Source organism: Astatotilapia calliptera, chromosome 15 (assembly GCF_964374335.1).
Source record: "Astatotilapia calliptera chromosome 15, fAstCal68.1, whole genome shotgun sequence".
In the NCBI taxonomy this organism is placed as follows: Eukaryota; Metazoa; Chordata; class Actinopteri; order Cichliformes; family Cichlidae; genus Astatotilapia; species Astatotilapia calliptera.
In genome coordinates this window covers 32,733,658-32,760,577 of record NC_137436.1, presented here as the reverse complement: position 1 = coordinate 32,760,577, position 26,920 = coordinate 32,733,658, and the positions used below count along the sequence as shown (strand labels likewise).

The 26,920-nt window shown below is 44.5% G+C and overlaps 1 long non-coding RNA gene across 1 annotated transcript; it reads left to right on the top strand.

The window, feature by feature from the left end:
* Positions 1–447: 447 nt before the first annotated feature.
* LOC145420664 (uncharacterized) lies at positions 448–4,129 on the top strand. Its single transcript, XR_013901980.1, has 3 exons — positions 448–2,399; positions 2,975–3,146; positions 3,316–4,129. It is a non-coding gene; the product is annotated as an uncharacterized LOC145420664 (long non-coding RNA).
* The last annotated feature ends 22,791 nt before the right edge of the window (positions 4,130–26,920 follow it).

The following is a 26,920-nucleotide window of genomic DNA, read 5'->3' as shown; positions in this document are numbered from 1 at the left end:
TAGTTTACAGTAAGTTTTACAGGAGAAGAGACATAAAATTTTTTGTCAATATCATATGAATAAGCTAAGAAATAAAAGCAAATTCTCCTTATCTCTCCTTGTATATTTATTTTAATGGTTGGTTTAGATGCAAATGGTGCCCAAACATCTCCACGTGTGGCGCTGCTACTTCACTGTGCTGCAGGTAACAAGTCACCCTAACTGGACATGACGCTGTTCCCAGAGCGATTGGTCACTGCGCTACCTGATAAGGATTGACTATTCTTACGTCAATGAAAAAAAGAGGGATTAGAGGAATAAGCAGCATATAAAATGGATGGATGGATGGATGGATGGATAGCTCTATTGCAATAGTCTCATATTTCCATTGAGGAAAAAGTATACTGCAATACATATTGTGGTTATTTTATTCCCCCACCCTAATATAAATATTTATTGGTTTCATAGCATTTTTATAATGTTGGTATCATAAAAAATATTAAATTGTATGAGCTACTTATCTGGACATTTTAATTCCAATACTCTTATTCTGTTTCAGACATGCTCCAGGACCTTCATCTACCATACAGCCATGTCAGGGATTTGGGCAATTTATGTCAGCATGAGGTTTTTTGCTATTGTTGAAATAATACAATGCTATGTATGTTTATGTACAGTATGCAATTTTTGTTGTTGTTGTTTTTCAGATTGTAATATCTGATACAGAGGATCTTGATCACCAAAGTGAAACAAATCCAGTCATAAGTCCCTATAGGTAAATAAAATTGTGTCTTATAAGTAATTTTAAACCTGTAACTAGAGTACACGTTTGGGTTTAGGGATGGGTATCGAAAACCGGTTCTTGTTGAGAACCGGTTCCCACTGTTTCAATTCCTTGGAATCGTTTGCCATTTTTGCAAACGATTCCCTTATTGATTCCAGTCGCCCCGAATGACGTCACCACGTTGCGGAGCGTCATTTACCTGGCAGGAAACATGGCGCCTAAGCGGCTCAAATGCTCAAAAGTTTGATTATACTTTATGAGAACCGATGACAACAGGGCAACTTGCAAAGTAGATATTTCATTTAAGGGAGGAAATACTACGAATATGCAAAAGCATTTGCTCACAAAACACGTGATGACACGTGTTTTTAATTCCGCTCCGGACTCGTGAATCTCAACCCAGCAGCAGCGGTAACGTTTGCACGTCCTCTCCCGTTAATGCGGCAGGTAAATAATCAACTAACAGTGCATATTATGTTAGCGCGAACTGCCTTATTACAAGACCTGCCATTACTGTACATGTAGGTGACCATGAGGAGAGAGACAGACAGAGTCTGGCTGGCGCTCGCTGGCAGTTCTCGCTGCAGTCTACAGGTAGCGTCTCCTTTCAGGCCAGGACAGACGAATGTCACCGAGCAGTGACTCAGTTTGTGGTCAAAGGCTTGAACCCATTTGCCACAGCAGATGCCCCCGATTTTTGGTAAGTGAATGTGTTTAATTGTAGGCAGGGACATTACTGGATATTCTTGTGTAATTGCCACAGAACAATTTATGTTATACTTTGTTATTGCTACAGAAGAATATTTATTTTATTATTTTACATTTACAATTTTTTTTCCTGGGGACCCTGTGACACCACATTGAAGAGCCGTAGGCTGGATCTCTTAAGATCTCACTGTTGGGTTTGTAAGGCCATGTTACTCCTAAATTTCTATCTTGTTCAAAGAGAAGATATAAAACAAAGTTCTAAGCTAATCGACCTTAGTGTTCTCCTTTTTAAAAAAAAAAAAAAAGAATCGATAAGAGAATCGATAAAGAATCGAATCGTTAAACAGAATCAAAAATGGAATCGGAATCGTTAAAATCTTATCAATACCCATCCCTATTTGGGTTAGTGAAATGGGTAAAGATAGTTATAGGGTGAATACAAGTTTTTCTAATGTTGGAATTATAATTTCTCAACAGACCTGTGTGCCCCCTGCATTGAGGACGAGGATGAAGAGCTGGTTGAAGTTGCTTCACCGATTGATTACAAAGCACTGTAAAATATCAAATACTACTTCAAATAACAACGCTAAATTGTATAGTCTTGCATGATTACAGGGAAGACGTTAACATTACTCTACCTGACATCGTTGCAAATTTATCCAGTGCTACTTCATCAGAAGTGTCAGCAGATTCAACATCTCAAGAGCAAATGTCTGGGATGGAGCAGTCAGGGGTTTCAGGCAGTTGTCATACTCTGAAACCAATGACATGCTGGTTAAATTTACTGATGATGCTGGTATTCTAGAAGAAGGACTTGATGCAGGTGGCCCAAAATGAGAGTTTTTGAGTCTGCTAATGAAACACATGAAAGATCGTCCCATTTTTGATGGACCAGAAGGACATCGATTCCTCGTCTACAATGCAAAGGGTATGCAATGATCAGATGTTTGATCAACTTAATTTAAAGACATTTTTGGGACTTGTAAATCAATTTGTTTTTAATTATTATCAGAAGCAACTCATAATATTTTTTTGGTTTATTTCAACACAGCATTAGTCTGTCTGTCTGTCTATCTGATCGATCGATCTGACATCGATTGGCTCTGATCGATCGATAGAGAGAGTTGTGTGTGTCTAAGAGATTTTATCATTTACTGTATTCATTCACAGCTGTAAGGGAGGGTGACTACTACCTAGCAGGAAAGATGATAGCCGTGTCAGTTGTGCATGGTGGTCCAGGGCCCCATTTCCTGTCAGAAGAGTTGGTACATTATCTTGCAGGCCAGACTTCAGTAAAAGCAGCAGTTGCCTCAGTCACAGATGCCGACATAGGAAAAGCTTTACAAGAGGTGAAGACAGCACAGGATTTGAATGCAGGATAGAACTATAGCTTCTTTATCTGTATGAAATTAAAATATTCTTTCTTTGTGTAGGGAAAAAACAGGAATGAAAATCAGACACGTAAGCTTACATTGTGTATGTCCATTTTTATGGGTTTTTCAGATCGACAGTGCTGGTTCAGTGGATGTCCTGCGTGACTGTGTCATAAAAACAGTACTATGCTACAGGTGGCTGGTTGTCTAAGGCATGTTTCCACAGTTGAAGAAAAGAAAGACATTGTGTCTGACTATCTCCGGTGGTATATAATTGCTCGAAACTCATCTGTAATTGACAGGTGAGACTATTATAGAAGAGACTATAGAATTATTGTTATGACGGTGTTGTGCATAATTTCCGACTGAAATGTTTTACATTCTCCAAGGTTTCCAAAGTTCAAAGTGTGTCCATAGTTTGTGCATGTATTATGAACTGGTAAATGACACAAAGTTCTCCTCATTCTTTAGATTTAAAGAGGGTCTTTCAGCACTTAATTTCCTGAGTGCACTCCAGCAACACCCTACTTTGCTTTCCCCAGTCTTGTGTCACATGGAAAAGAAACTCACAGCTCTTGAACTTGAGAGACTTTTCAAACCTGACTTCAGCCCATCTGGAAGACGTCTGGAAAGTCAAACTGTGGGCTACTGGTCAGACTTTCTGTGAAGGCTGTGAAGGTATTTATTTTAGTACTCATTACAAGACAATGTGCTACATATACATATATTATTTATTTTTTATTTTTTATTTTTTGCAGAATCACAAACTGCTGTGTCGGTGGGCGATGTTGTGATGTTTGCAACTGGGCTAACATCACTGTCACCTTCTGGATTAGATCCACTACCAAGCCTACAGTTCCTGGATGACTCTTTATTCCCGATGGCAAATACATGCTTAAACTTATTGAAACTACCAATGACAACCTCATATTCTGTGTTTAAATCCAACATGGATTTTGGAATTCAAAACTCCCCAGGATTTGGATGTTTCTAGGATGTCTGGCCTTGTAGTTCAAACCTGCTGTTGATTTGTTTCTCAAGTTTTTAAGTCAAGATTTTTTTAAAGATGTTATGAATAGGAGAAGGTGGGACATGCTGGTGGTACAGCACAAATCCATTATAGTGTCACGGTCCGCTGTGACAGACCGTGTGGAGAGTGCGTGGAGGACTCAGGTGCGGACACGAGTGACACGGGAGTAAACTTTAAACAAAAGCGAGCCTTTTATTGTGGCTGGTAACGCAAGAGAAACAAACAAGAATAAGGGCAGCTCAAAAGCAATAACTAAACAGAAACATAAACTGGGAATGGACTAAGGTAAGGCTATGAATACAACAGACCGGGCATGGAAACATGGAGGGTGGGAACACAGACGACGCGACACAGACTGTACGAAACACAGAGACTAAATACACATGAGGGAAGATCAGGGGAAGTGGATGCACACGGGGAACACAGGTGACACTGATAATCATAACAAGACACGGCAGGAGTGAACGTAACACTGATGGGAGATGGGCAAAGTAAAGCAGGAAGTACACAGAGGTTCAAACAGGAGGAGAGAGCACGGGGAGAACGCAGACATAACGGGCTGGGGAAAACATAGAATAAAGCACAAAGAGAGACGAGGGCTCATAAATACACAGAGGGGCACACAGGGGGTAAGAGTCACGAAGGGAAAACACATAAGGAACAACGTAACAGATCAACCCAGGAAGCATGGCCTAAATAAAGAACAAAATACAAAAATACATGAAAACTAAGAATACTGGGCCCACATGGCCCAGGACCATGACACCACCCCCCCCCTAAAGGGCTGGCTCCCGACAGCCCAAACCCGAGAAACAAAACACAAGCGAAACAGAAAACACCCCACCCAGGGCGGGAGGCGGGGGACCAGGACGGAGGGAACAAAACGAACCAAAAACAAGGAGCACGAGAACAAAACTGAGTCCACAAACACACAAAAGAGTCCAGAACAGGAAGGCGAATGTCCAAAGAGGCCCGAAGGCCAACCTGAGAGGCGACAACACAAAAGTCCAGTCCAACCGTTCCGGAGGCCGGCCACGGGAAAGGTGGCCACGGTGACAGAACAGATCCGGAAGCCGGCCGCGCGGAAGGCAGCGGCGGCGGCGGAGCAGTTCAGGGGGCCGGCCGCGCGGAAGGCAGCGGCGGCGGCGGAGCAGTTCAGGGGGCCGGCCGCGCGGAAGGCAGCGGCGGCTCTCCAGTGTCAGGCGTGCCGGCCATGGCCCGGTGGGCACAGGACCAGACGAAGCACAGGCCGAAGCCGCGGCAGACGAGGCTGAAGACTCGGAGGCCGGACCAGGCGAAGGCTCGGAGGCCGGACCAGGCGAAGGCTCGGAGGCCGGACCAGGCGAAGGCTCGGAGGCGGCAGCGGCTGACGAAGGCTCGGAGGCGGCTGCGGCTGACGAAGGCTCTGAGGCGGCTGCGGCTGACGAAGGCTCTGGAGCTGCGGCTGACGAAGGCTCTGGAGCTGCGGCTGACGAAGACTCTGATGAAGCTGCAGCAGGCGAAGCACAGGCTGGAGCTGCAGCAGGCGAAGCACAGGCTGGAGCTGGCGTAGCAGAAGGTGGCTGGATGGGCTCCTCGGGCCCTCCAGCAGACGAGGCGTGAGGCTGGACGGGCTCCTCGGACCCTCCAGCGGAGACAGAAGGCTGAACGGGCCCCTCGGACCCTCCAGCTGACGTGGCATGAGGCTGGTGCGGTTCTCCAGAACCCCCAGCTGACGAGGAAGGTTGCTGAACGGGCCCCTCGGACCCTCCAGCGGAGACAGAAGGCTGAACGGGCCCCTCGGACCCTCCAGCTGACGTGGCATGAGGCTGGTGCGGTTCTCCAGAACCCCCAGCTGACGAGGAAGGTTGCTGAACGGGCCCCTCGGACCCTCCAGCGGAGACAGGAGGCTGAACGGGCCCCTCGGACCCTCCAGCTGACGTGGCATGAGGCTGGTGCGGTTCTCCAGAACCCCCAGCTGACGAGGAAGGTTGCTGAACGGGCCCCTCGGACCCTCCAGCGGAGACAGGAGGCTGAACGGGCCCATCGGACCCTCCAGCGGAGACAGAAGGCTGAACGGGCCCCTCGGACCCCCCAGCTGACGTGGCATGAGGCTGAACGGGCTCCTCGGGCCCTCCAGCGGACGAGGCATGAGGCCATTGTGGCGGTGATGAGACCCTGGGGCCTATAATGGAAGCATCAGTTGGTGCAGGCGCCTGCAGAGCGTCAACCGCTCCCACCCGAGTGCCTAGGCTGGGTGCGGAGCTCAGCTGTGCACTGACCGGCATAACCTTGGGAACCAACCTGGGTGTAGGAACAAACCGGACGGCAGCCATTCCCACCTGAGGTGCAGATGCAGGTGCAGGATATGGCTGACCTACGGCTGCCCTGACCCCAGTGGTGAGAACTAGCTCAGGTGCTGGCTGGGTGACCCCTGCCTCTACCTGGAGATCAGACGCAGGTGAGAGGTCAGGCAACGCCACAGCCACCCTGGGAGTGAGCACAAAGTTCCAGATATTGACTTTGTCAGGTGCAAGCAGAGGAGCAACAACAGACAAAGACCTTAAAGTCTCTAAGCCCTTAACATAGTCCAAATTGTCCTTAGTTGCCCTTCTTGGGGAGCTAAACACATCTTCTGTCTTGGAGCATGATTCAAACAACATTTCAGACCTGAAATAAGTTGGCTCAGTGACACAAGTGATAGTTATACTGTCCCAGGAAGCATGATTCTTAAGGCCAAGACATGATTCATGAACCCACATAAAACAACCAGGACTATGTGCAGGTGATTTTAACATAATAATTTGGCAGTCACATAGGAAATAACTACGCTTATTGGAGTCTAAGCCCCCCGTAGGCGAGACTGAGTTAAGGGGGGGGTTCAGCCACACACACTAATCGGCTGTGGAAGGCTAGTGAGTGGAATGCACATGGACCTGGCTTTGCACAGAAAACATAGTGGGCTGGCTCTGAGCCATCCGGCTGAATTGTCTTTAGATCGGCCAGTTCATTAACTGCTGTCAAAAGGTCCTGGCCCAGGGGTGCAGTTAAAGGGCTAGCTGGGTTGTAATGGCTAGCATGGCGCTCCCCCCCGACAGCCTTTGAAACATGAAATTCAGCCTTGTCATTGGATAATGCGGGAGCATAACTTAAACAGTCCTTCAGTGTTGTATTAACGGAAATTGCAATGTCATTCACAGACATAGGGAAACCTGGCAGACCCATAATAATCGTCCCGGCCCGATGGACTGGTGTAGAAAAGCAGTCGCTGATGTCGGGCTCCAAAGCACTCACTCTGGTCAAACCATCAGCAGAGTGAGGAACATGGGGACCGATCAGCACAGGATCATAACAGACATTTTCATGATCAACACTGGACATTTCTTCTTTCGCTGGTCTAGTTATATAAACAGAACATTTGTTATTTGACTCGGGAACAAAGTAAACTGACTCGGAAATGGGGGTGCTAGCCAAGGGCAATACAGTCTTACTACTGGTCAGATCAGAAGCTTTCTCACTTGATTTGCGGTTAACAGACAGCAGGGGCTGAGACACGGTCTTAAATAAGGCCCCAAATGCCCTAGCGGTCTTAAAAGAAGCCCTCTCAGTGGAAGATGGAGGTTCTGGGTGTGCAGAATCATTAGTACATCCTTTTTCGCTAATGTCCCCCTCATCCTGCTCATACGTAATACCAGGGTTTAACAGTACATCACTTGGTTTAATTCTCAGGACTGAAGAGTCTATGGTCGGTTTGGCAGTGTCAGTTTCACAGTTCGGTGATGGCAGTGTGTCTTCCCCAAGAATAGCGTGCCCAACACCAGAAAGTTTAGCTTTGTTGTCAAAACACAACGTGGGCACAGGAGTAACACCTTCAACATTAGCAGTCAGAGGCATGGAAAAGGCAGCTTCTTCACTGGCCCCCGAGAAAACAGACCGTGATGAGGTGCATGGGGGGGTGACAGAGTTAACAGTACAGGTAAATTGTGTCTCCATCTCCGAGACCTTAGTTGTCTTTCCAAGGCCCTCGCCCTCACTACATCCAGGGCGTTTCAGTGGCAACAGAACGTTATCACTAACCTCTGAGTGCCGTGTAGAGCGACGCCGACGCCGCTTCCTCCTCGGAGCGGCCGCGAGCGCGGCAGCGTTAACTGTTGGGATCGAGTCTTCCTCCTCTGCCCACATCCTCGCCAGACAAGCGGCCGGAGACGTGAAGTCCTCGCGAGGGGGTGACGGTGAGCGGCCGGTCTGAAGCAGGGCGATAGGTGGGAGCTCCTCCTCGGGAATGAGCCAAGGCTTCCAACGGAGCTCCTCCTCCCGATAAGCCCGCAACACCTGCTGACGCTCATCGTCACCAAAATCTATGGCCTCCATCGCCTCCGTGTGCTGGTCAGTGCAGCTTGACTGTGGCGGAAACGAGGAAGCCGATCCACGGTGAGGCGATGGCTGAGTGGAAGCGGACCTCAGCGTTCCACCTCTCACAGCCTCTGGCTCATGAGGCAGCGGCGATGACACCCGTCCACGGGACGGAGGTGTGGGTGCTGAGGCGGCATTCAGGACCCTCTGGGCCAGCGCACGGGCACGAAGCTCCTCCTTAAGGGGGCCCAGGGAGTCAAACGCCTCGACAAGGTGGGGGAGCTGTCGCAACCGTGGCTCCCGCAACAAAACGGCGTCCACGGCCGCCAATCCCGTGGAAACCACACTTGGATCCGCGCATCCGATGATGCGATCCATAATGCGGCAGAGCCGGTTCAGCTCCTCCCCTACCTCCTCTGAAATGTCCGCTGAGTCCGACATGGTCGCGTCGTACTGTCACGGTCCGCTGTGACAGACCGTGTGGAGAGTGCGTGGAGGACTCAGGTGCGGACACGAGTGACACGGGAGTAAACTTTAAACAAAAGCGAGCCTTTTATTGTGGCTGGTAACGCAAGAGAAACAAACAAGAATAAGGGCAGCTCAAAAGCAATAACTAAACAGAAACATAAACTGGGAATGGACTAAGGTAAGGCTATGAATACAACAGACCGGGCATGGAAACATGGAGGGTGGGAACACAGACGACGCGACACAGACTGTACGAAACACAGAGACTAAATACACATGAGGGAAGATCAGGGGAAGTGGATGCACACGGGGAACACAGGTGACACTGATAATCATAACAAGACACGGCAGGAGTGAACGTAACACTGATGGGAGATGGGCAAAGTAAAGCAGGAAGTACACAGAGGTTCAAACAGGAGGAGAGAGCACGGGGAGAACGCAGACATAACGGGCTGGGGAAAACATAGAATAAAGCACAAAGAGAGACGAGGGCTCATAAATACACAGAGGGGCACACAGGGGGTAAGAGTCACGAAGGGAAAACACATAAGGAACAACGTAACAGATCAACCCAGGAAGCATGGCCTAAATAAAGAACAAAATACAAAAATACATGAAAACTAAGAATACTGGGCCCACATGGCCCAGGACCATGACATATAGTTTACCAGGTTTATTGTAGTTTTATTAGATAACCCAGTCACTTACAGCTGCTTCTTCTTGGCATTACATTGTAAATTCTGTAGGTTTTTTGCTACGGGACTTATCCAGAAATCAGTTATGTATTTGAGCATGTTTTTTTATTCTAAAATGTAGGTACATATGTTCAAAGGAGATTTAAAATGCAATGGCTTGATTTGTTCAAAGGTTTGACAGTGCTACTAAAACTAAAGGCATTTAAAGGTGTACTGTGTTCTACTCTTAAAAGTTGTAATAAACCCACAATACAGTGCAAGATTTGATTTTGCTTTATTATTTATCTAAATGTTGAGGACTGTATCTCAACTTCCATCTGCCAAACAAGGACCACAATTAGCAAGACATTGCAGTAAGAATGTGCTTTTACAAACACTAACTTAAACTTTTGGCATCTTCAGCCAACTCATGTAGCCTAGTCCAAAAATACAGCATATGCTATAGGTTTTGGTAAAAACAACAAAAAGCCCTTTTTTTTTTCTTTTTTTTTTTTTTTAGAAATGTGCAATTTCTAATAACTTCATGTAAAGTTCAGTGGCAGACTCCCAGCAGACTGGCTTTTGAAAATGATTTTGCTCCATTACAAAATTCAGATACTCCTGTATGTTTGAGTCCCCACATACAACTACTGACAGCCTAGACTCAGGAAAAGTGTCCAGTTCAGATTGTTGAATCAGGAATCCACAGTCCCTGGAGCCGTGTCTGTGGTCAATGGAAGACAATTGCATTAATATAGGTTTACACAAAGTGTCTGTGAAGGTTCTCAGTCATCCAGGTCATCGTAGTCAAAGGAGCTTGCAAAGAAAAGCGTCTGGACTTCTATAAGTTGCTTGAAGACATTTCACCTCTCACTGACATTTACACAAAGTAATTATTTGATCATTATTATCCATTACCTGTGGGGGTAGGTAGTACAGTTTATTTGGCACACCTCCTGGACATGAAGCTGTTCTTGAGGGACGAATCCGATGAGTGTTCCACAGCTTCACACATTCATCAAGATCCTTCTGAACAATGTCAGTGAGGCAAAATCTCAAAAGGCACTGATGCTCGTGACTTCCATTGACGTCTCGAAGATCCGCAAACAGCTCCAACCAAAACTGAGCCCTACAGAAATTGTTAAAAAAAATGTTTAGAAATAGTTTAGTTTGTTTACATGGCATCGTTTCACAACATGTCATCGCATGGCACGTTACAGTTCATTTTAACTGAATCATATATAGACTCCAGTCAGTTTTCTATTGAAAGGGATTGCATACACGCAAAAATCTAAAACATTTGAGTAATGTGCAAAAGTTCATTTATTTTAGTAATTCAAATTGATATTGAATTGAATTGATATTAACTCATTACATACAAAGTGAGGTATTTCAAGTATTTGTTATAATGTTAATGATTAAGACGTAGAGCTTATGAAAAACCCAAATTCAAAGTCTCTAACAATTTGTATGTTCTATTTGTTTGGGTCCTTTTTGCATAAATTACTGCTATCAGTCTGTGGATCTGTTGAGGTGTTATGGAAGACCAGGATGCTTCAGTAGCAGCCTTGAGGTCTTAGCCACTACACTATGTGACACCCCTTTTATCCACACTTACATTAGACAAAACTTTCTATTAATGTGCTTTGATAGTCTCTGGGAACAGCCAACGTCTTTTAAGGCAGCGGTCCCCAAACCCCGGGCCTCAAGCGGGTACCGGTCTGTGAGTCGTTTGGTACCGGGCCGCGAGAGTTGAGGCTCAGGTGTGAAATGTATAGTTTTCAGGGTTTTTATCAGTTTTCAGCATTATTTTGTTATCGTTTTTATCATTTACTCGGTTTTCCTTGGTCTTTTCACGTGTGTTATGAATAAATTTTCTTTTTTTCGGTACGGGTACTAGTTTTATTTTGTTGTATTTATCCGTGACACTTTAAAGGCCGGTCCATGAAAATATTGTTGGGCATAAACCGGTCCGTGGCGCAAAAAAGGTTGGGGACCGCTGTTTTAAGGTGTTCTTTATGGAGGGTGTCAATTATGTTTTTTTTCCCCACAGCTGTCAGGACAGCAGTCATGTCCATCCTGTGAGTCCTCCTGAATTAGAAAGACCATTTAGAGGCTCAGGAACCCTTTGCAGGTAATTTGAATTAATTAGCTCATAGTAGAGTGGCACTTTAAATCTAAAATATTTAACCTTTTCACAATATTCTGGTTTTGAAGTTGGGTTTTTCTTAAGTTCCAAATCATAATCATCATAATTACTAAATGGGCTAAAAATGTCTAGTTTGGCAAATAATGAGTATTTAATATCGGTTTTACTTTTTAAGTTGAATTACTGAAATAATAATAATAATAATAATAATAATAATAATAATAATAATAATAATAATAATAATAATGAATTGCATTATATAGCGCTTTCCGAGGCCCTCAAAGCGCTTTACAATTCCACTATTCATTCACTCTCACATTCGCACACTGGTGGAGGCAGCTACAGTTGTAGCCACAGCTGCCCTGGGGCAGACTGACAATAAATCAACTTTTGCACAACATTCAAATTTGTTACACCTTTAAATATCAGGCAAACTTAAATGTTATATTTACCTTCCTTTTCGATATATGGACCACCAGGACTCAATTCGCTGGTTATTCGTTGATGAACCAAACATGTGACTGGAGTCTCCGCTGAAGTGGTCATCATGATGGTGACATAGTGCACACTGAACTGCAGCCATAATGCCGTTTTCTGTCCCACAGTCAGTTCTCAGTCTCATCGGTACAACACCAAGGCTCCCAACACATGACAAGTAATAGTAAGCCATGACCACTGGATTATTATTGGTAGGTCCACATTCTAGCAACAAAACCTTGCGTGAAAATCCATCAATGCACCCTGAAATGGCCAAACCGAATGGTTTGAGCTTGTCATAACCATCAGCATGCCACATGTAGTTGGGTCCCAGCAAATGATAGGTTCTCCTAATGAATCTTCTGCGTGTTCTCATCTGGCATCCATGAGGATTAAGCTCCCGGAGTATTTTCATCACATCATCCCTCTTCACTTTAAGATGATGCTTTTGTTTAAGTACCTGCCACATTGTTCGATACCCAAACAATCGCCCAGGTCCTTGAAGCTCCGCTCTGATTGCGTTAATGATCGTTGTTCTGGAGTGAAAATGTTTTCTTCAGTAAAGTCCAGCATTATTGAGTTTACTTTTAAGACTCCTTAAACTCATCTTTACACCATGCAAACCTAACATCATGTCCATGATAACACTATATAAGTGACCTTTGTTGAAATATTTCATGCAGTACTGTAGCTTGTCTGACCCTTCAGCCTGGTCTGTGTCCTGCAAAAGCTCCAGAGACTGTCCACAGGAAGCACAAAAAGGGGTGAAAAGGCTGAAGCTAACGCCACAAAACGGGCAAAACATTTTCCGGTTCTCTATGTAGTGCAGCGAGCACCGTCAGGGTAATGAGGAAGCGCTGTGAGGAGTGCGTTTCTTGACATTTGTTGACATCCCGAATCACTTTTCTGAGTTACAAATATGGAGTAAGCCTAATCGTTGTGTCACTTCCGGTATTTCAGACAATCCCTTTCCGTCAAGGATTTTTAATTTGTTGTGTTTTTTTTTAATTTGTTGTGGGTTTTTGTAATTTGTTGGGGTTTTTTAATTTGTTGCGATTTGCACTTCCCAGCCACCGTATAGAACTCTTATCTCATCATTCCTTTTATAAAGCTGCATCCCACGATTCTAAAGATTCAATCAGGTGTCAAGTGACTGCTGCAGCTATGTATTTGTAGGGTGAAACAGCCAACTGCTCTCCCAGGGGCAAACCAAGACTGAGCAACTTTCTGAACTGTCTACAAACAACACACTGGCACGGGTGTGGATGGGTCGGACTATCCTGTCTAATTGCAAAGAGATCCTCTGCCTAAAGTGATGAGTGAGCATTGCTGGCTCATTATTTTTTCAGCTAGACACAGATTGTCACTTTGCCTCTGCAGAGTCAAAAATAAAATTCCAGACTTTTTTCTCCACTTTCAGAGCTTGAGCTCTCACTAGACATCTTTATTATCCTGCTTTGCTGCATACTGTGTTCCTTGTTTTGACAGTAGAAAGATAATGTTGTTTTATATACTGTAAAACAGAAAAAAAGTAAAATCATAGGCAAAAGATAATGCATGTCAAAGGGAAATTATAATGTTTCCACGTTTCCTCAAATAGTGACCTTGAATTGTCCACTATTTATATGAACTGCAGACGTCATAGGCATTTATTTAAACTAAGCTTGTTTTAGAGGCAGATTTTTTCACATGTTTTATAACCATCCTTTATCTTCAGATTAGAAAACAGTATCCCTGAGCTAGCACAAATCTCTAACTTGCACTTCCACACTGTATAAACTTGATGTTTGTTATTTTAACATATTTTGCCATGTTAGGGCAGAACGGTGATGTGGTGGTACTGTTGCTTCATAGCAAGAAGGTTTGACTCCAAAGGCCAAAGCCTTTCTGTGTAGAATTTGTATGTTCTCTTTGTGTTTGTGCGTGCTCTCTCTCTGGGTACTCTGGCTTCCTCCCAAAGTCCAAATACATGCAATTAGTTTGGTTGGGTGAATTGGTTATTCTAGATTGGCTCTGCTGCCCTCAGGTGAATGTATGGCTATTCACCCTATGCATAAGACGAGATGGTTCCAGGAACGACAGGACACATCGCTTTGTCTTTGTGTCTTTAACTGAAGACCGTTTTTTTCTCTTTTAATTTGTAAGAATGTGAACATAAAGTAAAATAATATGTAAGCATCAGTATCGACTTATTATGTAACCAAAAACAGAAGTTAGCAACACAGCTTTTCTTATCCATTACATTCACCATAAACATCTTTCCTTATCAGTTCAAATAACCTCTTAAGTAACAGGAAAGTAACAAATCTTACAGAAAATAAAGCTACACATTGATTACTTACAGATTATGGCTCAACAAACTCCCCAACGATGTAAACTGGGCTTAAAGTTGTGCAGCTTGTTTTTTGCTCCAAGCATTTTCTCACACTGCCTGCGTGAACTTTTCCTGCTGCTTACAACACATCCCCAAAGGGGGCAGTGTAGTGCACACAAGGGGTAATTCTGCCCACTAGTGGGAAAACTCAGAAATGCATCAGCCAAAGAAACCCAATAAAGCAACAACAGGGGGGCAGAATATTGGCCATAGGTGTAAATGATGAATAGTTGTCTGTCTCTGTGTTAGCCTTGCGACAAACTGGTGATCAGTCCAGGGCAATGTTCCCTCTAAGCTGTGCGCGTGCGCAATTGCGCACGGCTGGCGCGGTCTCTGTGCACAGAAAATGACAACGTGTAATGACAACGTGTACAACCATTGGAGATGTGAGCAGGACAGGCGGAACAATTAACGGAAAAAATGTGGACTTTATACCAGTTTTTAAATTGTGTTGATAGGCCACGTAAAACCAGAGTTATGATAAAAATATCTGTAATGTTTGGTTTTCTTCCTGAATACTATCGTTGTTTATTTTTACTGCGGGAAGAAATGGTAAAAACGGTGTTTATAAGGAAAACGTTCAAAAGCACTCTCCGCCTGTGAGACAAAACCAAAAAAAACCCCACCCTTTCCTGTTCATCGAAAAAAGTACCATGTCAACCAATCAAAAACTTATATGGCAACATGGCATTTAGTTGTTTAGGAAAGGGGGAAGTTTTACGAGTGACGGCAGTATTTTGAGATGTGAGAGATTTGCAACATTTAGCGCAAATCTTCTGTAGTTAGTGTGTAGTGTAGTCAATAGTTTTGTTGTGTGTCAGAACAATGAGGTGACTACTGAATGTTACAGGTGTTACAGGAGTGATAAATCTCCTGTTGTCAGGCCTGCAGGTATCAGTCTGTTGTTCGCCTTTATCTCATAGTGGACAGAAATTATTCTTCGGAGTGGCACAAATAATTTGTGTGGCATCAAATTTGATGCAGAACACCCGATTGTTCTGTAAATAGTTTGAAATGTTTATTTAAAAAAACGCCTTGGCTGCATTTTTAGGTAAACAGCTGCAAGAAACTTTGTTGTTTGCAAAACTCAGTTACTTTTTTTGAAGAAGTAACTATATAATTAATTGCCCAACATTGGTCATTATTTACTGTATTTTGCAGACAGAGAGTTACAGGACTCTCTCCTAGACCACAGATTCATACTCATAATACAAGTCAGAGCTTTATTAAAACAAAAGAAAAAGAAAAAAAAAGAAAGTTGTGTTTTCAAAATTGGATTTTGTCACGGCCAGGGGATCAGCAGGCCGCTGACTAGTAGTGTTCTCTCTCTTGCTCTCTCTCTCTCTCTCTCTCTCCCGCCAGGGCGGAACTGGTGGGTTCACGCCCTTGGCCCACGCCCCTCTGAAGAGGAAAGGAGGGCGCAGCCCAGCCTTTTGTGGTTTGGACAGATCATAAAAATCTGGAGTATATCCGGTCAGCAAAACGGCTCAATGCCCGACAAGTCAGGTGGGCCCTGTTCTTCACTCGGTTTCAGTTCACTATCACTTACAGGCCTGGATCTCGCAACACCAAACCCGATGCTCTCTCTCGTCAATTCACTGTCTCCGAGGACGTTGCCCGTGACTCTCCCATTCTCCCGCCCACTTGTGTTATCGGAACGCTGACCTGGGAAATAGAGTCTGCCATAAAGGAGGCCCAACGAACGGAACCGGACCCTGGAACCGGCCCACCTGGATCGCTTTTTGTTCCCTACCAGGTGCTGCACTGGGCTCATACCGCCAAGTTTACCTGCCACCCAGGGGTCCACCGCACCATCTCATTCATCCAACGTTTCGCCTGGTGGCCCACCCTCACCAACGACGTCCGTGAGTACGTCACTGCCTGTCCAGTCTGCGCGCAGAACAAGACTGTTAACCAACCTGCGCTGGTCTGCTCCGGCCTCTACCTACACCAAGCCGCCCCTGGTCACATATCGCTATCGACTTTGTGACAGGCCTACCACCATCTTCAGGTAACACAGTTATTGTCACCATAATTGACCGTTTTTCTAAAGCTGTACGCTTTGTCGCCCTCCCTAAGCTTCCCACGGCTCTGGAGACCGCCCAGCTCCTAACAACCCACGTCTTCCGTCTCCATGGGATCCCCACTGATGTTGTGTCCGACAGAGGTCCGCAATTCACTTCCCGCGTCTGGAGGGAATTCTGCTCCGCCCTTGGGGCTCAGGTCAGTCTCTCCTCCGGCTTTCACCCGCAGACGAATGGTCAAACAGAGCTCGAAGCGCCCTGCGATGTGTGGCCTCCACCCACCAAACCACCTGGAGCGAACAGCTCCCTTGGATCGAGTATGCGCATAACAGCCTCACCTCCTCGGCCACCGGTGTTTCCCCCTTCGAGGCCTCTCTGGGCTTCCAACCACCCCTGTTCCCGGCAGTTGAAGGTGAGCATTTTGTGCCTTCAGTTCAACAGCACCTCCGACGGTGTCGGCGTGCCTGGAAGGCCACGTGGACCGCCCTTCTCCGAACAGCGGACCGGAACAAACGCTTGGCGGACCGCCACAGGACCGGTTTGGCTGTCGACCAGGTTTGTTTCTCTCAGGTCAGAATCGAAGAAGCTGTCTCCCACCTTAATCGGCCCATTTGTGATTGACTCTTTGATTAACCCAGTTTCCGTCCGTCTTCAGCTACCTCGGAATATGCGCATTCATAACGTTTTCCACGTGTCTCAAGTGAAACCCTGTCTCTCCAGTCCTTTGTGCCCTCCCTCCAGGCCCCCGCCGCCCGCCCGGTTCATCGACGGCCATCCGGCGTTCACCGTCTCTCGGATCATGAATGTCAGGCGCCTGGGGCGCGGCTTGCAGTATCTGGTGGACTGGGAGGGCTACGGTCTTGAGGAGCGCTTGTGGATCCTGCGGGCGGCGCTGCTGGACAAGGACATGTTGCGGGAGTTCAATGCGGCTCACCCGGGGAAGCCTGGGGGTCGCCGGGGGGCTCCCGTTTGGGGGGGGGGGGGGGGTACTGTCACGGCCAGGGATCAGCAGGCCGCTGACTAGTAGTGTTCTCTCTCTTGCTCTCTCTCTCCCTCTCTCCCGCCAGGGCGGAACTCATGGTGGGTTCACACCCTTGGCCCACGAGGAAACACCTGGGCCTCATCAGTGCAGCCAGCATTTAAGCCAGGGAGTGGCTTCTACTCATCGCTGGATCGTTGTGTGTGACTCGCGTCAGTGCAGCCCGGCTCTGAGCAAGTTCTCTTTTGCTTCCCTTTGCAAAACCTCTAACGTGTGTTTCCTTCTGTACATAGATCCCCTGGACCCGACCCTGCATTCCCAGAGCGGATTCCCTTTTTGTGTGAGTGTTTGGAGAGAGAGTCAGAAGAGGAGCAAGTGTCTTTTCCCTACCTGGACTTCCCCAGAGCCTTTTCCCTGTCACCGCTTTGTATATAGCACTATCCCCTGCACTGTTTGTATATACACCTGGTGGAACTGTAATAAATACTGACTGTGCCTCTGAGTCCTGCGTTTGAGTTCTCAAGCGAACCATGACACATTCTACACAGGTCATGAACAAGATTTTTTTTTAATTTTTATTGTAAGTGGGCTAAAGCAGTTAATTAAAAGTAGTCCAACATAAATGTAAATGCTGTAATTTGATTATTTTAATAAACCATGTAACTTGGATGGATTCGATGCTGGCGTGACCACAGTGCATACGTCTAATGTTGCTCACAGTGGTCCAAGGGACCGCTCAGGGAGTTTGTGTGTTCGCTCAGACGCATGAAAAATTAGAGGGAACATTGGTCCAGGGTATACCCTTCCTCTCACCCTCTGCGACCCTAATAAGGATAAGCAGAAGAGAATGAATGGATGAATGGATGGATGGATACTCTATGTTAATGTGACTAGATGTAGATGATTTCTGAAGTTGTTATAGCATGGTATTACAAGTTTAAAAACATCTCAACAACACAAAAACAAATGAATGCCCAGGTAAATCAGCAACTTATATCAACTTCCATGCATCCATCAAATCCTGGTATGTAAGGGGCCATTGCTGGAAGCAGAGTGGGTGGAAGTTAGATGTGTGCATGGGGATATTCATAAGTGGAAATTAAATATAAGGGCAAAACACATAGGCTTAGATCTTGCCTAACGTATCCCTTAGTTCTGGGATCGGATTGGCCTGGGTTTAATGAATTATTGGGGCAGTGGGTGGAGATCTGTTCACAATTAGTAGGAACATGTGATGTCTGTGCTGTCAGTGTCAATCTGTTGATGTACCCAGAATGTCAGCTGTTGAACCAGCCGGCCATTCCAAGACCGCCTTTGTGCCCACTGCCTTTAATGGAAGTGCCATTTGAGCACATTGGCACGGACCTCATCAGGCCCTTTCACCAGAGCGCACTAGGATATCACTTTGTATTAGTTCTGGTGGACAATGTGAAATGGTATCCCGAAGCAGTGCAGCTCTGCAGCATTTCAGCAAAGAATGTAACACTCTTTCAGGTAACCTTGCATATTGTTCATGTCTCGCACACTAAAAGAACTGCATGAACTACTGGGCATTAAATCTGTTCGAACTAGCATCTACCACCCTCAGACTGACAGGTTGGTGGAGTGGCTGGATGTGGATGTGACAAGTGATAATAATAACAACTGTACTGTTTTAAAACATTCACAGCAGGTGAGATATCCAGTCTTTAAGTGATGACGTATGAACAAACTACTCTGGGTTTATCAGGGCTGTTGTATTTTTAACATGTGTCAATGCTTTGTGTCTTGTTCTGTTTAATCGGAACAAGCCCCCCAAAAAAGGCAGTGATCACTGTCGGCCTCTCTCGGATTTTATTACCGCTATTCATTTTAAAGATCAGTTTTTCAAACCTTACAGCCCAGCCCATGCAGCAGTATATTAATGACTGACCTCGTATTGTGGAAAGATTATCTCAGTTGCTCTTCTGACTGAAGTTTGGTCTGTTTACATCATCCTGCCATGCAACAGCATTTGTCCCTAACCATTGGGAACCCTCATGTTAACCTTTAGCAAGTGGAAAAAATTTAGCGTTCATCCTCCAGCTTCACTGTGTTTATATTATGCTAACATAGCTGTGTAGCTAGCTACCACATAGCACATAATTATATACCACCTAGTACAACTTCAGTAACCCTACAAATGCCACTGCTGTTTAGTTTTCTGTCTTCATTTATGTTGGAAGTGATAACAGAGCTGTACATTTTAATTTTTCAGAAATCCCTCAGCCAGAACATGGTGTATTATTTAATCTGTAGACTTCCCGTGTACTATTAGATAGAACCCAAATACCACGTACGCGAACCACTTGTCTACGGGATGCTTTGCTTGAGCAGAGAGATCATGAGAGCGCATCCCTTGTATTTTATCATTGTAGACTGAATGGACTGATTCTTATATAGCACTTTTCTACTCTGCTGGGGTACTGAAAGCGCTGTATACAACATGCCACATTCACCCAATCACACCCATTACCTCAAGCACTTTCTCTATACTTAGTGCTTTCTAACTACATTCACTCACACACACACACACACACACACACACACACACACACACACACACACATTCATACTCCAATGGATGAGCAACTTGGGGTCAGTATCTTGCCCAAGGATACTTAACATGCAGACTGGAGGAGGATCGAACCACCAACCTTCCGATCAGTACCTGCTCTACCTCCTGAGCTACAGCCAGGTAGACAATGTAGACAATGTGAGCTTTCACCGTGGTCCAGGAATACAGTGGGGCAAAAAAGTATTTAGTCAGCCACCGATTGTGCAAGTTCCCCCACCTAAAATGATGACAGAGGTCAGTAATTTGCACCAGAGGTACACTTCAACTGTGAGAGACAGAATGTGAAAAAAAAATCCATGAATCCACATGGTAGGATTTGTAAAGAATTTATTCATAAATCAGGGTGGAAAATAAGTATTTGGTCAATAACAAAAATACAACTCAATACTTTGTAACATAACCTTTGTTGGCAATAACAGAGGTCAAACGTTTACTATAGGTCTTTACCAGGTTTGCACACACAGTAGCTGGTATTTTGGCCCATTCCTCCATGCAGATCTTCTTGAGAGCAGTGATGTTTTGGGGCTGTCGCCGAGCAACACGGACTTTCAACTCCCGCCACAGATTTTCTATGGGGTTGAGGTCTGGAGACTGGCTAGGCCACTCCAGGACTTTCAAATGCTTCTTACGGAGCCATTCCTTTGTTGCCCGGGCGGTGTGTTTTGGATCATTGTCATGTTGGAAGACCCAGCCTCGTTTCATCTTCAAAGTTCTCACTGATGGAAGGAGGTTTTGGCTCAAAATCTCACGATACATGGCCCCATTCATTCTGTCCTTAACACGGATCAGTCGTCCTGTCCCCTTGGCAGAAAAACAGCCCCATAGCATGATGTTTCCACCCCCATGCTTCACAGTAGGTATGGTGTTCTTGGGATGCAACTCAGTATTCTTCTTCCTCCAAACACGACGAGTTGAGTTTATACCAAAAAGTTCTACTTTGGTTTCATCTGACCACATGACATTCTCCCAATCCTCTGCTGTATCATCCATGTGCTCTCTGGCAAACTTCAGACGGGCCTGGACATGCACTGGCTTCAGCAGCGGAACACGTCTGGCACTGCGGGATTTGATTCCTTGCCGTTGTAGTGTGTTACTGATGGTGACCTTTGTTACTTTGGTCCCAGCTCTCTGCAGGTCATTCACCAGGTCCCCCCGTGTGGTTCAGGGATCTTTGCTCACCGTTCTCATGATCATTTTGACCCCACGGGATGAGATCTTGCGTGGAGCCCCAGATCGAGGGAGATTATCAGTGGTCTTGTATGTCTTCCATTTTCTGATGATTGCTCCCACAGTTGATTTTTTCACACCAAGCTGCTTGCCTATTGTAGATTCACTCTTCCCAGTCTGGTGCAGGTCTACAATACTTTTCCTGGTGTCCTTCGAAAGCTCTTTGGTCTTGGCCATGGCGGAGTTTGGAGTCTGACTGTTTGAGGCTGTGGACAGGTATCTTTTATACAGATGATGAGTTCAAACAGGTGCCATTCATACAGGTAACGAGTGGGGGACAGAAAAGCTTCTTACAGAAGACGTTACAGGTCTGTGAGAGCCAGAGATTTTCCTTGTTTGAGGTGACCAAATACTTATTTTCCACCCTAATTTACGAATAAATTCTTTACAAATCCTACCATGTGAATTCGTGGATTTTTTTTTCACATTCTGTCTCTCACAGTTGAAGTGTACCTCTGGTGCAAATTACTGACCTCTGTCATCATTTTAAGTGGGGGAACTTGCACAATCGGTGGCTGACTAAATACTTTTTTGCCCCACTGTATGTGATTCGTTTCACAATGAGTAGCATTTTATGAATATGTTTCCTCCACCATACCCTCCTTCTTTTTCCGTCCCTTCCCCCCAGCTAGGCACCATGGGGTGCAGGGCTTTCTGTTGCTTTGCCCCCCGTCTTTGGAACTCCCTTCCTCCATTGTCAGCTGGCCCAGAGTGTATGTAAACACAGAGCCACTCCAGAGAGCAGATGTTGCTGCATTGCAACAGCATTTTGCAGATGTGTTTGGTGTAGCCCGAGACTAGGCCTGGTAGCTCCGTGGCCTGACTCAGTCAGTGGAGATATGTGGCAGGGTGTAGTCTGTGGTTCAGCGGTAGCAGAGGGGTGGTGCAGTGGGTTCAGGGAGTGCAAGGGGAGGCTGGCCAGTGTGGCTGGCAGCCACCATCTAATCATGGCTCCCCTATTTTAGTAGCATGCTAGGCCCTGGGAGAGAGAGAGAGGAGTGGGGAGCTGACAGCTGCTCAAATGTTGTTGAATTTTTCCCTGCTTGGTATGTGGAGCACCTCAGATGCAAAACGGATACTGCTCAACTGATGGTAGTTGAACCTGAAGAGTTTAACCACTCCACCTCATTGTCAATATACACTGTGTGAGGCAGACACCTTCTTGCACCAAAGGCATTTCTTATACAATAACGCAATTTTTTGTGATGTATTTAAAGCTTTTTTCCCCCCTTCCATGAAGTTAAGATGCAAGTAAACGCATGTCTGTGAAGGTTAACATTAACGTGGCTCATCAGGTAACAGCATGGGACAGGCATCTATTTAGAGGATCCCTGTCCTATCACTGTCACATTTTCACTATTTTGAAAATAACCTTGAATAAGCTTCTCAAGTCTTAGTATAGATCATTCTGAGGGACCTATACAGGTGTTATCCCCCATTCCTACAGAGACTGTGTCTATTTCCAAATCACCAAGAGACAAACCAAAAATCAGCAAAAAATGATTTAAAAACACACAAAGAAAGAACAATATAGCATCCTCAGCTGTACCAAAAAGTAAAACAGTTAAATGTGGTTTATTAAATATTAGTTCTCTCCTCTTAGTCCCTGTTGGTACACGATTTAATAATTGATCAACATATTACTATTAGGAGCTGGGAGGTAGTGTGCTATGGCTGAGCTGTCACTTTCACTTTTGCAGAACAGAAGGGCAGGGCTGTGATCTGTGGGATCTCTGGCACCCCTGCGAAACATCAGGCATCATCAGCTGGGGCTTTTAAGGAGCTGTGCAGAAGATGTCTGGTGTCGGAGTATTGTTTCATCCACAAGTGGTAACATGCCAAATGTGCTGAATGCTATACTTTCAAACCAACGAATGTGTGAAGATCGTTCCTCGCTTGTATTCCTTCCTACCGCCAGCCTCGCTTCTACGATCGTCAGCCCCATATCCTCTGAGGTTCATCTCCATCTGGACTCTCTTGACTTTTTTCCTTTACCTTCGGCACAGCCTGCCCGCACTCAACCCTCCTCAGACCTTTGGCTCCTCATCGCCCCAGCCCGGGCTGGTAATCAGTTCGTGACAAGTAAGCTCTCCAACTCTCTCCCTCGTATTATCCTTGTTTTTGCCTCTCCGTATACTAGCACTAATCTCTGCTCTCCTTTTTCTGCAGACCATTTGAGCACTCCCCTCACACCCTGGAATTGTGTTGTTTTTGTCATTGTAAATAAAACCACTGCACCGCAACCAAACATGTCTGTGTGTTCTGCTCCACTGATATTATGTCATAACAATTTCAGAGACCTGGTTACAGCAGGATGATTGTCTGATACTCCTTTAGTTAGCAAAATGAGTTTGATCTCTGTCACAATCCTCAAAGTACATGCTGAGGAGGGGGATTGGCAGCAATCTTCCACACCTGGTCATCTATCAACTATAGACCCAGACAGAGTTTTAATTCATTAGTCTAATTTTTAGCTTTGTCCACCCTAATTGGAAAACTCGAAAAACTGTTTTTTCCTGACTTTTTATCTGATTTAGTTATCAGTTCAGATAAAATAATTATCATGGATAATTTAACATCCATAACATGGCATTTAATCTACTATTAGACTCAATTGGCTTAAAGAGCCCACCCGCCACTTTAATCAAACTCTGGATCATCGTTATCTTTTATAAATAAGAAATTCCAAAGGGCTCTGATATTAGAGCACAGGATAATTAGTAATGTGCTCATGGTTTTCTGATGTTAATTGGCATTCACTCATGATCCCTAATGCGGATAGCTAGGTTTCCGTAACTTTTTAATTGGGATCATAGCTGGGTTGTAGGTGCCATGATGGTCTTCATCTTTCTCCCTTGTACTCCACCCTTTTTGGCATAGACCTTGATGGACAAAACTTAGTTTGGCTAATAGTAACAATACTTTCATAACTTAGATTTACATAGCAGCTTTGAGAAACCCCAGGAAACTTAAAGCAGCAAGACAACAAAAATAATTTACCAAGGACTGTGACATGACTGTTCAGTATACATTTAATATCACTGTAAATGACCCAGATTTGTTCTGTTTGATATTTTTTAGATACTTAAATCCCTGAATGATTTATACCTTATAATGTTCATTAGACTCTTATTTTGAAATTCGGAATGGACAACTTCCGGGAATTAAGATCAAACTGCTACTGTTTGCTCACTAGAAAAGGTTAATGAGAAAGTTATCATTTTCCATACATCTTTAAATTAGCATCTAGCTGGAAAGCGAACAGGTATGTTTGTGTATTGTACTTGTTGTTTACATTTCTGACAATTTGTAAATGTATTACTTGATTGTTAACAAGTTTCTGAGTGATCTAGTAGGCTGATGCTAGCGCCTCCTGTGTCTTTTCTGTGAATTATTTAGCATGGGGGAAACGTAATTATATCAAGTGAATGTTTATTTTGTTTTATATTATGATTACAGCTCTTACGATGTGTCTATGGTAACTTGTGAATAAATGGGTTGGAATACCCCACCATGGTCCATCGATTATGATCATTGAGTGCATCGTCTGAATAAGGTCCGGCTGGAATGCTACAATCACTTAAGTCTCTTCAAGACATGTGAAAGCATAGTCCACTAGTTTCTTGTATGTTAGGTTCCTGAATTCATATATTGCCATTTGTAGCTGGAAGCTAAATATTGATGTCCTTTTTGATCCATTCACTTACCTAACACACATGGAATAGAGTTGGCCAACTTATTTTGAAATCAGCCATAAACGGTGCTTCATGTACCAATTAACTTATGAGACCAAAGCTTGCTGCCACCCTGGGGTCATTGTTTTTCCTTAGCTCTCTGAACTCTTCTAACATCTCTGCAGGTTCACCAACTGGATAGGTGGGGCAATAATTCACTTCTCTACCTCTTCAGAAGGTAGAGGGCTACATAGTGGCTGTAGCTCAGGAGGTAGAGCAGGTCATCTGCTAATTGGAAGGTTGGTTTTTCCATCCCTGGCTACTTGCCACATATCCTTGTGTCCTTGTGCAAGACACTAACTGCAATGCATCCATCAGAGTATGAATGTGTGTGAAAGGTAGATAGAAAAAGTGCTTGTGGGTGAATGAGATAAGTTGTGTGAAGTGCTCTGAGTGCTCGGATAGATTAAATAAAAAGTGCATTTACTTCAGCTTTTTTTTGGCTTCTTCACATCATATGCAGGAGGATATTTGTGGCATCAGCTGAGTAAATATGGAGCTGTGAGTCACCAGGCTGGGCAGATGCAACTGAACTGATGATGACCTTGATGGTACTTTTGTCCTGGATGTCCGACATTGACTCCAAGTTGGTGAATTTCTTCTCAAACTCTGCATCCGTGAACTAAAGCCAGATGTCCCCATTAACTCCACACTGTCCCTTTATTTGCTGATCAAGTTCCCTGATAGACTTTGGCATCCCATTTGGAAAGATCAATCTCCACGAATCATTTTCACCAAGAATGATTCTGAGTTTCACCACAGCAGCCATTTCACAACAGCCTAAGAAAAGAAATTAAGACGTTAACCGTTATAACAACAGCAAATCTGATTTCAGCAAAGCAATTAGAACAACAATATGTAATGCTGTTTTCATTTAAATGACTTTGAAATAAAAATGCCACATTTGTTTTCAATACATTTTAAATTTCCATTTCGGTGATGATTATCACAGATTCAGACCAAAGCAACAAGACCATGACAGCACTACCAACACTAGCTGTTTTGCAAAAAAGAAGAAAAAAAGAACAAAAGAAGGATATAAAGAAGAAGAGAAATAGATGAGAAGGAGGACAAAAGAAAAGATTAGAAAGTAGATGATTTTGGAATAGTGTGGGAGGCATTATTAGTCTCTGAATGTGAATAAGACTATAGAGATGGTGATAGACTTCAGATGGAATGGATAAGTGATCCCAATATTTATCAGTCTAGCCAGAAGAGTGTTTACATAAAAGCAGTGATGTTGGAAGATGATATACTGTTATATCAGAAAATGTGCATAGGCTGAACATGGATTTGGATCTTAAAACCCAACACTGAACCTGAGGTCAACTGGATAAGTCCTGCTTTGTAGTACAGTCCAACACAGAGGCTTTACAGAAGGAAAGAATAAGCAAGATCTATATCCCAAGGAAACTAAGATCCTTGAATATGTGCAGTTAGTCAGTTATGGTGAGCCTTGTGTACATTTTTGTGGTCTGCTGGGGGAACAGCACTGGTGAAGCCAGCAGACTGAAAATGATCAGGAAGCCTGACTCTTTGAGCTACACCCTGTACACATTTGAAGTTGCTAAATGGTGAATGGACTGATAGCACTTTTCTCCTCTAGCTCAGCTCTTAAAGCAGTTTACATAACTTGCCTCATTCACCCATTCACACAAGCGCCTTCTATCTAACATGCACATGCATTCATATGAAGTGAAGAACAAGATCCATAACAGAAGATCTGGAGGAGCTTGAAAGAGATTCCAGAGAAGAATTGGCTGGGATTGCTCAGGGGACGTGTGCAAGACTTGCAGAAAATTTGAACTAGTGCGGGATATTATTCAACAAAAAAGATAGACAACTGACTATTAGACTCAAAGGGGCTAATGTTTTTCTTTCTTTTGTGAAATAATTTTGTTTCCATGCACCAAATAGAATAATGTAAGTATCCAAAATAAGTATGTTTAGAAAAACTATGTTACAAATGCTTTGCTTCATCTAACAGCTTTTGGGAAATACAAAAATAAAAC